Source organism: Sminthopsis crassicaudata, chromosome 2 (genome assembly GCF_048593235.1).
Source record: "Sminthopsis crassicaudata isolate SCR6 chromosome 2, ASM4859323v1, whole genome shotgun sequence".
Classification (NCBI taxonomy): Eukaryota; Metazoa; Chordata; class Mammalia; order Dasyuromorphia; family Dasyuridae; genus Sminthopsis; species Sminthopsis crassicaudata.
In genome coordinates, this window is record NC_133618.1 from 518,799,028 (window position 1) to 518,815,950 (window position 16,923).

General features: G+C 37.4%; 1 long non-coding RNA gene across 1 annotated transcript; it reads right to left on the reverse strand.

Annotated features, from left to right (window-relative positions):
* Nucleotides 1–338: 338 nt before the first annotated feature.
* Nucleotides 339–14,706, reverse strand: LOC141557960 (uncharacterized). The gene is made up of 3 exons (XR_012486925.1): nucleotides 13,712–14,706; nucleotides 2,471–2,539; nucleotides 339–1,233 (listed from the first exon to the last, which is right to left on the reverse strand). It is a non-coding gene; the product is annotated as an uncharacterized LOC141557960 (long non-coding RNA).
* Nucleotides 14,707–16,923: the final 2,217 nt, after the last annotated feature.

Here is a 16,923-nt window from a genome sequence, read left to right on the forward strand (position 1 = left end):
AACCCTGGAGAAGGAAATGACAAACTACTCTAGAATCCTTGCCAAGAAAATCCCACAGGGCTCACAAGGAGTTGGATATGACTAAAAAAGCCAAATAAACAACAAATACAAGGCGAACTGGGTCTACACAGTATGATGGCAAAATCAGAGAGCAGAAGGGAGCACATTCAAAACAAAAAGGTGGAATAGACAGGTCTTGACAACAGATAGGATATGGAGTCATCCAGTTAAGAGGTGATAGGGTTTAAGGGAAACTATCCATACTAAACAAACTTACAAAAAGACTAATTTTTGTAACCAGAATGCCAATTTATTGACAAAAAACAGACATGCCTGTTGAGTGTTCGCACCAATTGTTTTGATAGAATAGAGGCTGAGCAAATTCATATAGAAGACCAAGTTACAAAGAAACACAAGCTTGCTTATTGGGATCTTTCCATTCCGATGGGATATGCCTTAATCATATATCTATGATAAAGTTCTGCTGTATCCAAAGATATGGAATTATTTAATGAGCACCAATGCTGGTTAAACAATGACAAATGGTGGCAAATTGGTTCTCCTTTATCAGAATTCCTTGTAGATCACCACCTTTTGTTTCCACTTCATACAACTGATGTTGTGAATTAGAAGTATTGACATCTTTTTTTCCCCCTCTTTGTGGAAATATCAGAAATTACCTTAATTTTGATAGTAACTCACATAGAGAGAATTCTGAGGATATGCTATTTAAAATGGCAACATTCTGCCACAGCTCTCTGAGCTTATAGTGGCCATTTTCTGAAGTTCTGGCTTGTTCTGACACCTCTTCAACTGCTACCTTTGGGAAGTGTTATTGTTCTTTTCAGAGAGAGAGAGAGACCTCCCAGGCAACATGCTTTGAGCTAGTCAACACATTTTCAGCTCTCCATTGTATCTGCTTCACTGACCCTCCTTTAGGTGCCAGCCTTTAACTCATACCCAAACATTCACATTTCCTTCCAATCTCTGAGAAGCTTTTAGAAAGCATTAGAAACAATGGAAAAGAAGGGAAAAGTTAGCTATATATCTTGATATTCCTGAAGCCTTATGAAAAGTCCTCAAATACATAAAGTATTATTTTCAATTTAAGCATCACATGTGAGCAAACAATTACAGGAGTTGGACCATATCCAGTAAAAGAAGAGCAGGAAGATGTTGGAACTATAGATGATGCTGCATGAGAATCCACTGAAGGTGTTGGCAAAGTTTAGCCTAGAAAAAAAGAAGACATATGATGGGTATGTAACTATATTTGAAAGATGTCAGAAAGATTAGTTTGTCACACTTGACTTATAGGACAAAATTAACATCTCATAACAGTATAATATCCAAAGTCTATAGATAATTGAAAGAAATCAATTAGATCGAAAGCCAATACACACATGTTCAGAGGATGTAAATAGCTTTCAAAAGAAGAAACACAGAATATCAATAACAATCTAATCTAAAGCTGTGTTCAAATCACCAAAAACACACAATGCAAATTAAAATAATGCAGAATGCAAATTTATGTGAAATCATCAAATTAACTGTTTTGTCTGTTTTTTTTTTTTTTTTTTTTTTGAATATGGGAAAATTCACTACTGAATAGCCAGGAAAACACAGGCTAGTGGAGCTGTAAAACTAGTTCAATTAATTTGGAATTCTCTTAACAAATTCTGTTATACCTTTTGCCCCAAAGATTTCACTACACAGGTTCAAAAGATTTGTGCAATTATTGAAACCATGAACATACTCTTATGTATAATGATATTCAAGGCAACATTATTTGTAATAATCTAAATCTTAACATACTTTTTTTCAAAAATGCATTATTTACTCAGGTTCTTAAAAGAACTGATGTTCTTTATTTGTCTACTTCACCTTGTCAAAAAGGCTGTTCCATTCTTCTGAATATAAATGGAAAAAAAAGGCCTTTGCTTAATGATGCTTGTTGTTCTTCTCTTTTTCCTAGTAAGTGTCACCTCTCCACCATATCCTCATATAGTATTTGGATGTTGAAACTTTCCTTCACCTCCAAGAGCAAGTGATCAACAAGAGCTTCTAAGACAAAGAATACTGAGACAACACTGTTCCAAGCAGGAGCAGTTATTGGCTGCTTTTAGCCTCCACTTAAGAAAAGTTGCCCTTACTTCCCCTTATTACTTCTCCTAACAAGGCCTAGTTGTTGAGTATACTTTAGCTACTCATAGGTATAGATCCTCTTTAATGGCCTCTTTATCAGAATCTTGGCAAATAGTCATGACAGTGCTTTTGAGTAAGCAGTTATCTTCTTCACATGGCTATGCCTGACAGAGCCAACAATTCTTTCTAAACAGATCAGAATCTAGTCTGAGATGTACAAATTAACCTTTATACATTCAGTTCTGACATGTGTGGAGTATGCACAGTTAACCCATTTCTTTGGTCTGGATTTGGAAGAGCTTGGGATATAAGGGAAAAGGTGAACCTGTTACTGAAGTCTTGCTGAGGTTCCTCTGAGAAGACTGGGGTGAAATTTTTTCTTTGAGAAGAGATTCTACAAAAAAGAAATTAAAATCCAATTAATTTATTTCTTCTATGTTTAGAAATATTATGGCCAAACCTGGGAAGACAGAACAACTTTGTTGCTGTGGGGTTTCTATAATGGGGTCAAACATACTAATTCAAGTCTTTAGCAATTGATAGAATCTGCACTATGCCCTCTCCCCATTGAACTGGGGACAATGAGATTTTTAAATTAGGAAGATATTATTTACTGATTCATATATTTCCTGCTCTGGACTAGTCACTGTGGAAAATGAAATGGTTGATGGGGTTATTTATAAATAGAACCAAAAGATACCTTCTACCTGTCTCTTCCAATAGCCTTCAGACATTCCTACTCTTTCACAGATTTTCAATTTCTCTCTCTCTACTGGCTCATTCCTTTATGACCACATCTCCCAATTCAGAAAAAAAAAATCCTCACATGAACCTTCCATCCCCACTAATTATAACATTTCCGCCTTTTGTAACTAAATCCTTGAAATAAGTTTGCAGTAAATAACTACCTTCTCTACTCTCTATTCTTCTTACAATCCAACAAATATGCTTTCCAATTGTGCCGAAGATCTTAAGAGTCTTCAGTAGAAGATAAATGATTTATAATAAGTATCTATGCTGGGATTAGGGCTAAAGAATGATATGGCTTTGAAAGCAAATGTATTTAAGGATATTAAGTTGAAATGTGTCTTCAAGTTCTTATGTATTGTGCCACAAATAGCTTTCACTTCCTATTTCTTGTTCTGTTTTTTTTTTTTTCCTCCCCATGTTCAGTCTCATAATATAAATAGGAGAATCCAAGAATTTTCCAGAATCACTTTTCTCTATCTATTTATTTGAATTTCCACTCTTTTTCTCTAACAATTTACCAACTCAAGGAGTGAGATGCTTTACATATCTAGACAACTATATTTAAAAGGAATTGGGTCTTGAGATATCTCAAAAACAAGATTACTCTATTTAACATCAGGAAATATTCATTTGAACCTGATTCTATCACTTACTATCGATGTGATTTCTGGCAATCACATCACCACTATGGTCTGAATTTCCTCTTGATAAAACGATTAATAATAAGTATACCATTTTGCTGATTGGATTTTTTCTAGCATCAGCATTTGTCTACTAGTAGATCCCACAGATTGAATCACTTTCATGTAAAGTATTAAAGCTTTTTTTATAATTTGTCCTATTAGGCTTTAAATGATCAATCATAGAGAGGGGTTAAGGTGGGCACAGGTCACAAAGACAAACATGAGATGAATGAGAAAAATTACCCCAATTAATGTCTTTTAGCTTCAGATTATTTCATAATTTAAAATAACTCCCTCCCTCTGCTTGCCAGTCCTGCCCTGCTTTACCTATTACAATCATCTTTTTGAGGAAAGAGTGAAAAACACTGATTTTTCTTTTCTAAATAATAGTTTCAGTTTCTTGAGGCAATCAACTAAGGAAGCAGATTACAGCAGTCTTCTTGATCTCTAAAATGACTGATCATCTTGGGAAGTGTTTATCAATGGTTCTTCCTCCCTCCAGGATAATCATCAGAGAGAATGGTTGCTCTAATTGAAAGTCTAATAACAATTTTCCTTCTTAAGGATTCATTTAGGGATACTTGTTAAAATATACCTGCATTATCCTAACTTTAAAATCAATATCATTGATTCCTTTCTACACACACACACACACACACACACACTATACATGTAGTATCATTTCAGGTTAAAAGATGACTTTCTCTTCTTGATTTTATATTAATGCAAGAAAATTACACTTCTACCTCCTTTTAACACCAGTAAAATACTTACTTAATTCATCGTTTGTCTTGACTTTTTAATGATCAGTATCTAGTTAATCTAAAAAATGCCTCCCTCAAATCTTGGACCTGAAAGTTGATAAAAACTTTCCCTCCCAAAGTTCTGGGTCAAAAGACTGCTATAAAGTTAAATGTCAAGTTTATACTTTGACCCCATAAGTCTCAGGGATAGAATTCTTTGAAGTGAGGTAAGAATTAGAAATTCATAGGCTGCAAGTTGTAATAAACTTACCTTGCATATTACTAGGAAGGACCAAAATCCAGCCACTTCACTTATGTGATCAGAAAAGGGCTGCATGGTAAACACACTTTAAGGAGTAGACACTATTATATTCTTCTCTGGCATTACAAATAAACAAATATGAAGTTTCTTCCCCCCCAATATAGCCTTAAATTTCCTAGCCTGTTTTTTCTTATTGGTTGGTTCCATCCTAAGCTTACTTGTTTCTGTGTTCTGGTCCAATCAAATAAGAATAGCAGATGCTATGAAAAGAGGAACTGTCCAATATGTATACCATTAAAATGCAAACTCCTTGTGAACAGGAATGATTTCACTTTTAGTAGCCACTGAACTTATCAACACATTAATTTGCATATTATTAACAACTATTTTTCATTCATCTCTGCTATGAATCAGTATAGGGGACCCAAGCAGCCCTGGCCTGAAATGTAAGTTAAAATGTGACTGTATTGGTGATAGGTAAAGTATATTTTTCTTAACTGAGGCAGTCCCAATGGACTTTACTCTTTCCATCTTGAATTGTGGAGCAAAATTATTTCTAGCATGAAACCTCTAGGATATTTCTTTTCCTAGGCCTACTCCTTTTAATGTTTATCTTTTTGCTCTTCCCCTGGTGGTCCTAAATGTCATGATGAGCTTATCCTACTAGTTTAGACTCCCATTTTCTTCATTTTGTCTCCAATTTTGCTGGGTATTACTTTTTCATTTGTTGTATTTTTTAATAGTTTTTATTTACCAGATATATGCATGAGTAATTTTTCAGCATTGACAATTGCAAAACCTTTTGTTCCAACTTTTCCCCTCCTTCCTCCCACCCCTTCCCCCCAGATGGCAGGTTGACCAATACATGGTAAATATATTAAAGTATATGTTAAATACAATATATGTATATATGTCCAAACAGTTGTTTTGCTGTACAAAAAGAATCAGATTTTGAAATAGTGAACAATTAGCCTGTGAAGGAAATCAAATGCAGGTAGACAAAAATAGAGGGAATTCTATCTAGTAGTTTGTAGTCATCTCCCAGAGTTCTTTCACTGGGTATAGCTGGTTCAGTTCATTACTGCTCTATTGGAACTGATTTGGTTCATTCATTGTTGAAGAGGGCCAAGTCCATCAGAATTGTTGTTGAAGTATATAATTATCTTCTGGTCCTGATCATTTCACTTAGCCTTGGAGGGACAATTTTTAATTCATTGCCCCCAAATTACCCTTCTTTCACTCGATAATGTCAGATAACATTATTTTAGATCTTCTTTTAGTATGCATCGTTTGTTTATTTTAAGAATCACATTTTTTTGCTCCCTATAACATGACTCCCAATTTAGTCCTATTATATCTATTAGAGCTAGCCCTGAATGAAATTTGGTTAATTTAATTTTTTTTATTTGGAATTTTTTTTCACAGTATATATGCATGAGTAATTTTTTTTATAATATTATCCCTTGTATTCATTTTTCCAAATTATCCACCCCTCCCTCTACTCCCTCCCCCCGATGACAGGCAATCCCATACATTTTACATGTGTTACAGTAAAACCTAGATACAATATATGTGTGTAAATACCATTTTCTTGTTGCACATTAAGTATTAGATTCCGAAGGTATAAGTAACCTGGGTAGATAGACAGTAGTGCTAACAATTTATATTCACTTCCTAGTGTTCCATCTCTGGGTGTAGTTATTTCTGTCCATCATTGATCAACTGGAAGTGAGTTGGATCTTCTTTATGTTGAAGATATCCACTTCCATCAGAATACATCTTCATACAACATTGAAGTGTACAGCGATCTTCTGGTTCTATTCATTTCACTCAGCATCAGTTGATGTAAGTCTCTCCAAGCCTCTCTGTATTCCTCCTGCTGGTCATTTCTTACAGAATTTGTTGTATTTTTAAGGCTCTCTTTATCCCATGCTGAACATGTTATCTAAGGATCCCTAAGTGAAAAAACACTGTACAAGACCAACAATGATAGTTATTGTCTGTTGTGATCATCCTATAAGTAAATCATGGATCTAGTTGATTTTCCTTGAGAGAACTAAGTATACTTCTGTTTATTCAAAGAATTCTTTCAGAATCAGTAACTGATCAATGATGGATATACTTTGGGGAAAGAGAATCCTCCCCTATGGACCCCAATTCCACATCATAAATTTGAATCCTCTTTTAGATTGACTCTAATCTAGCATCAGTTCAACAAAGAATTATTATCTTCATAGTTTCCACTAACAGGTGTTTCTAATTACTTGATTTTTAGTCTTAGTGAAGAGACATGAGAATAGTTAAAAGAGGAAACAGCCTTATTTTCCTGTTGTTTCTCAATAATAGTCTCCTAATTGAAGTCATGATGGCTTACAGATTCTTCTTCTTTGATAACCCCTGGGAAAGAGAATAGTAAGCCAGTTTTACTTAGCAGATCTTACTATTTGTGAACCTTCTGCCTTGAAATGTCAGGAATGGTAAGAAAAGTTAGGCATCTTTTAGCCTTGTTCCAGTTTCCCAATTGGAGATTTTTTTCCCAGTGAGTCTAAAAATATTATCCTGGTCAGAACATTCTACTTTTTCTATTCCATATCCTCCATAGCAAAGATACACCTACTAAAAATGTTTTCTTTTGATGTTGAGATTAGAAAATTCTTTCAGTGCTCTAGAGTCTCTTTCATGCTAGCCTCTTCCAAACCTCCAACAACAGCTTCACTCTTTCAACTCAGAAGTTTTACTTTTCTTTCATTCTTGCTAGGAATTGTTGATAGATGGCCTCAGCACTACACAACTAGTAATCACTATGACCAAGCATCTCTAAGTCTTCCTTATTCCCAGAAAGTATTTGTCTTTAAGTGTTCTTTACTGTCTTTCCCCAGAGGCCTCTCGCCTTTTTGCTAACCCTCCCCATTATTATGTTTTAACTATACTTTTTTCAAAACCATAAATTCATCTGATATCCAAAGCTCTTTGGAAGTCCTTTTGGTATGAGATGAACCAAATCAATTCCAATAGAGCAGAAATGAACTGAACCAACTACAACCAATGAAAGAACTCTGGGAGATGACTATGAACCACTACATAGAATTCCCAATCCCTCTGTTTTTGTCCGCCTGCATTTTTTATTTCCTTCACAGGCTAATGGTATATTGTTTCAAGTCCTATTCTCTTTGTACAGCAAAACAACTGTTTGGACATGTATACATATATTGTATTTAACTTATACGTTAACATATTTAACATGTATTGGTCAACCTGCCATCTGGGGGAAGGGGTGGGGGTAAGGAGAGGAAAAGTTGGAACAAAAGGTTTTGCAATTGTCAATGCTGAAAAATTACCTATGCATAAAATTTTTGTAAAAAATTAAATTAAAAAAAAAAAACCAAAACTAAGTCCTTGTGGTACATTTCCTTAAAAAAAATCTAAGATAACTATCATAGGGCCATTTTTGTCAAGAAATATTAAGTGCTGCTAGATCATTGCTGGTGACTGTAAAGCTGGTTTCATCCATTAATTGCAGAAAAGAGAACTATGTTGACTCCAGGTTCCATAATGGACATCTATGTGCAATTTCAATTTAACACCATGAAACATGTATTAAGTGCCTATTATATATAAAACAATTTGCAAAGTCCAGGGAGATAAGAACAAAGATTAAATAGTCTGTACTATCAAGGATCTTATTTCTACTGGATATTTTTAGGTACTGTACATCAGTAAGTAAACAGAAGATAACTGGAGAATCAACAAGCATGTATTATCTTCTGGCATAATGCTTGATGTAGATATCATCCAAAGACAAAAATGAAATGGTATTGTTCTCAAAGGGTTTACATCCTATTGCAATAGACAACTTATACACATATTCTATGCTTATGTATATATGCATATATCTGCATGCTTACATACACATATATATGTAATACACATTTATCCCACACATGACATATACTGAGTATGTAATCCTTGGAAAGTTACTTAACTTTTTACTGCTTTAGGTACCTTTTTTAAGACTATAAATAAAATATCAATGAAATTTATTTGCTTTGGTGAGGGGGTGTAGTAGCTGAGGTAATCAGGAATGCCTTTACATAGAACATATGGTATTTGGGTAGAATTTTAAAGGAAAATTAGGGATTCTCAGAAGTGGACAGCATGAGAGTACATTCTAAGCATGAGACAGACAGTGAAAAGCTGTGGGGATGGGAAATACACTTATATGAGAAACAGCAAGGCGGCCAATTATGCTAGACCACAGACTATTTAATTGTTTTTATTTGTGTCTGACTCTTGTGACCCATTTGGGACTTTCTTAGAAGAGATTCTGGGCAGGGTCACACAGCTAAGTATCTGAGGCTATATTTGAATTTAGGAAAATGAGTCTTCCTGACTTCGGGTCAATCATTCTATCCACTGTACCACCTAGCTAGGAAGGAGAGCAATGTATAAGGAAATTAAGACTTGTGAAGGCCCTTAAAAGCTAAACAGCAGATTCTCCGATCTTAAAGGAAATAGAGTAAAGGAATAGGGGAAGAACATGGTCAAACTAGTATTTATGCAAACTTACTTTAGCAGAAATGTGGAAAGTGGAGAGGGAAAAAAGACTGAAAACCAAAAGGATATTGTAATACAAGAAATGAATACCTGGACTAAGATAGTATCTATGTGAGTAAAGAGAATATAGATGAGTGATGTCATAAAAAGTCAAAAAAGGGGGTATGAAAACATATTTCCTTTTCTTCTTTTCAGATGAATGCTACATAAAGTTATTCCTTTTACATTGTGACTTTTCCTATCAGAGTTCAGCATAAAAAATTACTGTAAATGGGAATTTGGGGGGAGCTTTGCAAAAGTCACAAAAACATGCAAAGGCCAGCAGACTACACAGCTTTGACCTATATATGTTGCTGCTGTTGTCTTTTGTACTAGAAGAGGACCATGACATCAAAGCAGTGATGCCATGACATCAAGTGAATTGGATTTAAGTGAAGGTGGGTTATGAAAAGTCACCTGCTCGAAGAAACATCTGATACTGAAAGAGCATGGCTGATAAGGAGACTGTTAAAGAACTTTAAAACCAGCAGAGATTATTGGATTCCTTGAGGTAAAAAACTGTTGATGAGACCATTGAAGGACTTCAAAACTTGCAGGAATTATTGGATTCCTGACACATGAACTAATGGACAATGGATTCCGTTTGGACTATTTCTAGGACTTATGGGCATATATAAATTCTTAATTTATGATTAGTTGATCATGTTATTTATTATATCACTTCTAGCATGTGATACTATGTGTTTATGTAATTTATGTAATTATGTGTAATATCTTCCATATTGATGGATTTATGTATACCTGTTTCAAGGTCATGACCACCCTATGTTCTAAATCAAAAGAAAAGGGGAGAGGCCCACGTTGGGCGCCAAAATGTAATGTTCTGTTGTCTCTCAATTATAATCCTTCTCTGGGAGGAGGTTTCTTTTCTGTAAATCCTTTTCTCTGGGAGCAGGTTTCTTGGGAGGCTTCTGGAGACTCCAGTCAGAGAGTAGGTAGACATGGGAATGAATCAGACTCTGCCTCCAAAAGTGTGGGATTGTAGGTTTCCCAGAAGTCAATCCTAGTTGTGAATTTCCATGAGCAGGCTTTTCCTTTAGTTCTTGTGAATCTGCTCTTGTCCAAGTGATCCCAGGCAGCACCACAGTAAAAATCCTTTCCTTCCTGAATCTTGGCTCCTTTTATCCTCCCAGAGAATGGGCTTGTGGGAACTCCTCACAGACCAATGAGCAAGCTCCTTTTAAAGGTGTGAACTAAAGGTTTGAATTCTGAGCTAGAGAATTGTTAAGTATCGACTTACCACCTAGTAAGGAACCTAACAAGCCTGCCTCACTTTCTTCCCTAGAGCCATCTGGGTCCAGTGACCAGATAAAGATCAGGATGTTTAGAAATGGCCTTGTATATAGTGGGAGACTTGTTAAAGACCTACATACAACCTATGACCAAATACTGAATCCAAATTTTCCAATAAGGTATTATAAACACCCCTCCCCCCAAAAAATTCAAATTTCTTTTCTGGTATAAAGGGAAAAGCCAAAAAAAATTTTAACAGATTTTCCAGATCATGGGGTTACATACTCCTAACCCCTGTGATGTGGAAGGGATAACTGTACACTGTGAAACTAGGTTTATATGTCTGTTAGTTTTGTTTACCTATTTTTTTTTCTCATTAAAAAATTATTTGTCCTAAGAGACTTCTTGCTGGGAACAAAGGAAAAATTAACTTTAAAAAATGGTCAGATTTCTAGGCCACAGCTTAAATTATGATAATGTAAGACTTTTGGCTAGGAAGTGAACCTAATACATGCTATTAAAAATGTTATTTGTCTTTTTTTTTTCAAATCTAATTACAAGGCTTTTAACTCAGCTTCTATTCTACACAGGTAGTTTCAGAGGATTTGTGAACTTTGGGTAGGAAAAAATTTTCATAGCCTCTAATTTGGCATTTCTTTCAATTTTATTAATAAAAACACACTAATCTGAAGTCTGGGGGTTCCTTCACCAGGCCGCCAAAGTTCCAGAAAACAAAAAAAAGTTAAGAACTGCTTTCAAATTAAAAGGAGACAAAAAGAAAATTGCCTGTATGTATCTATTAGGTAAAAGCTAATGAAGGGAAAAGAATAGTGACTGAAATTCCCAGGAGTTCTTAGACCGCAAAGTACAAGAAAATCAGAATTAACACACATCCTCAAATTTCTATACAAAATTTAAGCAATAAGCTATTTTAAATAAAATTCTAAAACCCCAAAACTGCAGTAAATTAACCTCAGGATGAGTGAAGAAATTTAAACTTTTAATACATTTGTGTAGAAGCGGGTGTAAAACTCCATATGAGTTCACACACGATATAGAAAGACAAGCTTGTATACTCTAAGGTTATAGACCTACTCCTCCCTTCAGAGTTCTGGTTGGCCAAAGCCCTTCCAATTTAGTCTTCCACATCATTCTAGACATGTTCCCCCTCCCTGGTTATATATTCCGTATTCAAAGAACTTATCCCACTCCTAGGATATGTCTTGATAATATGCAATGCACCTTTAAGCAAGCACTTTCTGGTCACTGACCCTGGCTGGGTTAAGCAGTTTCTACCCTAGTCCCCTTTATCAGGATTTTGTGGTTAGGCTAGTTCTTTCTTCTGAAAGTAGAATGGTCAGTAATACTTATATTTTGTAAATGTTTAACAATTAGCTCTTTGAAAAAGCAGGACACACTTCAAAATTTAACATTTTTCTCTATCACTTTCTAAAATCTGGACAATAAACCTAAAAATTAATCAACTCCTGATTTATAGCATTTGCTGATTTCTGAGATATAAATGCTCACACTGAAAATTTAACAATCCATAAGAGAGAGAGACCTTAAGAACTGCAGTCAGCACATCCCTAATTACCTAGTTTAATTTTTTAAAAGTGATCATGCAACAAATTTCCCTTTTATAAAAAGAATGGAAAAAACTTGTCCGCCCAAGCCTCACTTCATATCTGATCCCACCCTTCCATTGAAACTGCTCTTTTTCCAAAGTTATCAACAAGGTTTTAACTTACCAACCTTTTCTCAGTTCCCATTCTTCTTTAAGGTCAGTGAAGCTTTTGTCTGTTGTCCCTCCTCCATGATGCTCCTTCCTCCTCAGGCTTTTGTGAAATTGCTCCCTTCCACATGCCTTCTACAAATCCTTCTTGTCTACTTTGCTAGATTATGTTATCGCCTTGACCCTGGATTTTTCCAAAGGTTCCATTGGAGGCCATGCTGTCTTTTCCCTCTACACCCCCTCTACAAATACTTATCAACCATGAATGAAATATCCTTTTATCGGTGTCAAGATATTAGGAGACACCCTGTTTTCCAGAGCCAAGGCCCAGCAAGGAGGCTGTGCTTGACATAACAATCCTTTGCACTCACCCCCGGGGGATGCCAAAGTTCTGGAATGGTTTCATATAATTACTATATGGCTTTGACCAGCAGCAGGTGCTCTCTCAGCTAGGACAAGCACCTGCTGTATGCTCCACAGTGGAGCCTCACTATGAATCAAACATGCTCATTATTGACTTTTCACTTTCAGGGCTACAGCTCACTGCAAGACCACTGTATAGGCCCCGAGATCCCCCCACGTTACCTCAGCTCCCCAACCCTTACATTTAATTTGCCTCTTTGCTTGCAAAGCCATTTCTCTCCTTTTAAAATTAGACTTTTTTGATTTCTGACTGTCTCCAGGCTGTTCTTTTCAGGTCGGGTCACCCAGAGGTTAAAGGCAGGTTTGGTGTGATTAACAAAGTTGACTCCACAACCAAAAAACTGTTTTGATTTTTGTTTTCTTCTCTCTCCTGCTGTTTGTCTCTCTGAGGGCTTCTCCAACTGGATGTCCTATATGCATCTCGGCCTAAACATGTCCAGATGTAAGGTCCTCTTCCAAACTTGTTTCTGATGAACTGCTATCGCCCGGGTTTCAGCCTCACTGCCAACTCTGATGCTTTCTTCCCCCTCCATCACTCGGTTCACTGAAGCCTCAGAGGCTCTACTTCCCCAGTATCCCTAAGGGCTTGCGCCCGTCTGCCAAGTCCAGCCCTCACTGAGTAAGGGCCTCCCTGCCACAGCTTTCAAAACGATGGTGGCCCCGTCCTTCTCCCTAGTCTACCTGCCACACAGCTGACAATGTTTCCTACGGCAGAATCCTGTTGCTCAAGGCCGTGCCAACCTGTGTTTGCAAGATGATTATTCCACATGCCTCCGGCATTTCTGCAAGCCTCCCAACCTGCCCTTCGGCAACTCCGCGACTCCTCGCCCCCACTCCATAGGACGCTCACGTTGGGCCATCTCCCCTTCACTAGCGGGAACTTACTTCTCTTTTCACAAAGTATTTCAGGAGCTCCTTTTTTGTCTTTCTCCCCCCAACACTTAGCCTGCTGCGCTGGACTATGCTGGAAATGGCGGGATGAAGTTTAACCGCTCTCTTCTTCCCAAGGCTCTGGTATCCCCCGCACCGAGGCCGGCAAAGGTTAGTGCCGCTTTCTCCTCCCCTCCCCCCCTTCACTGCCCGGTCAGCCCGCCTTTCCCGCGCTCTCCAGCCTCGGTCTTACCTGCAGCCTCAATCTATCGCCTCTTAGGCCTTCCATCCTTTTGACTGGAGGATGAACCAGAGGCATCGAAGGCCTCGGGGCTTACATCGACTTATCCAGACCCTTTTGTCAGGCCCGGGAGCCTCGGCCCCGGAGCGACAGTGCCTCAGGCGAGGGGGAAGGCCAGAGAGCGCCTGAGGAAGCCCAGGCAAGAAGTGCCCAGAAAGCGGCTCCCGAGGCAGCGCCCCCTGAGGCTCCCAGAGGAGTTGCAACCATGGCTGTGCCTGCGTGAGAGGAAGTGGGGGTGCGGCTTTGCAAAGACTTTTATCATACCCTTTGGAGCAAAGCTAGCAAGGTGTGAATTTCTAGCACCGACCTCTTCAGCTCTCTTCCTCCTCACCCCAGGCCATTGTAAGAAAGCACTAGAGCTATCCATGTGGTCTCTAATTTTGAAAGGGAATTGAGAGCCTGGGGCTCTGCTGGTGGGTCAGTGCGGGTGGGAGGCCTCCAGGGGATGCCACTATACGTTCCCCTTCCGTTTTCTTATCTCTCTCATCCTTCCCTTGAAAAATACCCAGAAGCCCTCACGCAGGCCTGTGAAGCTGGCAGTTTAGAGAAACTTCTTCCTGCAGAGGTGATGCTCCTTCAATTAAAAGAGATCAGCGTGCTGAATGAACTTCCTCCAAGAGCCCTTTTGTTCCTTCAGAAAAACGCAGGTTAGCGTCTCTTCCCTCTTGGTAAAATACAGTAATCTTGTCGGAAGTGCCTGATAGGGTTGGGTTTTTTTTTTTTTTCCTAATTTTAATTTTTTTTCCCCTTTTTTGAGGCTGGAGTTAAGTGACTTGCCCAGGGTCACACAGCTAGGAAGTGTTAAGTGTCTGAGACCAGATTTGAACTTGGGTCCTCCTGAATTCAAGGCTGGTGCTCTATCCACTGCGCCACCTAGCTGCCACTTAGCTGCCACCTAGCTGCCCCTTTTATGTTTTCCTAAACGAAAAAACTGCTTTAAGGACAGCTCTGTAGGGTAGCATAGATGGGAGAAATATTCAGAAATGAAAGTGAAATCAAAAGGGACCAACTACGAGTTTTGACGTAAGTTAATGTTGGAATGCATTCTCCTCCTATCCTCCCCTGCAATGCCCTGCAGTGCAGAGCGAGCTCTGAGTGTGGCCCTCACGAATTATTGTTCATTTAACCTCTATCTCCCGCTCCTCTAGTGCAGCCCCCACAGGCCAGGGTGGCTGTGAATATCAAATGAGTTTCTTGTAAGTGATCCGCCTTGCACACATTGCAAGATAAGTGTTAACCCTCATTATCCCATAGTCTCTGCTTACCACTCAGTCTTTTTCAATGTAAAATAAATTCCCAGATAAGTCCCAGATAAACTTCCTTTATATGTATACCATTAGTCAAAAGTCTAGTCTTTCTCCCCATTACAGGGAAACACGGGAAATATAAAGATCCAAGTACTGAGTGAAATCTCACGGGCAAAAATGAAACAAGTCAAAATCATTACCAAAATTAACAGAGAAAAGGGAAAATTAAAACTTGGAATCAAGAAATAAAATTGGTGTCTTATTGGGGAAATCGATGGAAGTGACTAAATAGAACACAATGAACAAATCCACTGGAAGGAAACTCGAACAGCCGAAGGAGATAATTAAAGAAGAGTCTCAGTGACCTTTACAATGCATATAATGTGTCTAACCAGCTTTTGACTGGGGCTAGTAAATTTTTTCCTAGAAATACTGACATCCAAGGACATTGTAGGATTATTCACTGAACACAAGCGCATTTTTTTAATAAAGGAAAATTAGGATTGATATTAGCATCTTCTTACCCTGTTAAAAGAAAAACAGCATTCAAAAGTTGAAAATATATTTTTAACTTTTCAGAATATTCCCTGACAACTTTATAGAAAATGGAAAACTTTTAAGTTAAAGCACAAGTGATTAACTTCTCTAAAATCTTTTCATTCCTTATAGTGCAGTAGTTTTCATTATTTCAGTTTTTAGGCATTCTCTAAATTAGTGACATCTTCAGTTTGCATTTCTCCACCATCACAAAAAGAAATGCTATTTTTCTAAATATCGATATATACATGTGTCTATTATAGATATTTTCTTCTTTCATTGATCTCCTTGAGGTATATGAAGTTCTGCCTCTTTATATATAGCCTATCCAACATTTAGATTTCTTCTCGAGAATCATCTCAACTATTCTACCCTTTGACAATTTGACAATTGACAGTTTTGTCAATTTGGAGAATCACTTCTTTATCATTAAAATAACATTGACATCTTTATCAAAAACAGTTGCTGAAAATTTCTCAGCAGTTTTATCTTGCTGCATTGGATCTTTTTTGCACAAAAACTTATTTTATGCAATTTAAAATTTTCCATTTTATCTTCTGGGATCTTGTCATTTGGTCATGAACTCTTTCCCTATCCATAGTTATATTTTCCCCCTCTTTTCTCAAATTTTATAATAGTGTGAGGAACTTGTCTAAATCTTAATTTCTCACATACTGATGCTTATTACTCTCTTTTAAGCTGGGAAATGGTGAGTTATTGAACACTAGTCGACTGAGTCAATTTGTTTTATGTTGTATACCTAATTTATTCTGTTCATTTTAAAGGTCAGGAACTCTATGATTGTTTTAAACCTACAAGGTGTTAGCTCAGTGGAATTGATAAGACAATGGTTATCTAGCTTAGCATGTAAGTTCTGTAGTTCAGTATGATTCAATCCTAAAATAAGGTGTTAACTCAGTAAAATTAAGGTGATTCTCTAATACTTAGTATAGTTCTACAAGTTGACACCTACAAGATTGACAATGATGTACTTATAATAGAGTATATAAAGAGCTAAGTAATCTGGAAGGGGAGGCAGACTTCAAGATATAGACCAGTGGTCCTTAAACTTTTTAAATAGGGGGTCAGTTCACTGTGAGCTGCATCTGTCCTTCAGGACATAGTTTGAGAACCCCTGATTTATAGACCTTTCTGGTAGCTCTCCTGCATCTCCACTGAAACCAAAACCATTCCAGTGGGCCTCCAGAAAGCTAGTGGAGACACAAAGGAGACAGACTCTGAAGACAAAGACTTTTGGACTTAAAAAAACAGGAATAGGCAAAGATTCAGAAAGTGGTGAATGGGAGAGACCAGTTAGATGAACTGCCTAACACCTTGTTATAAGATTAAAACAATCATACAGAGTTCCTGCCCTTTACA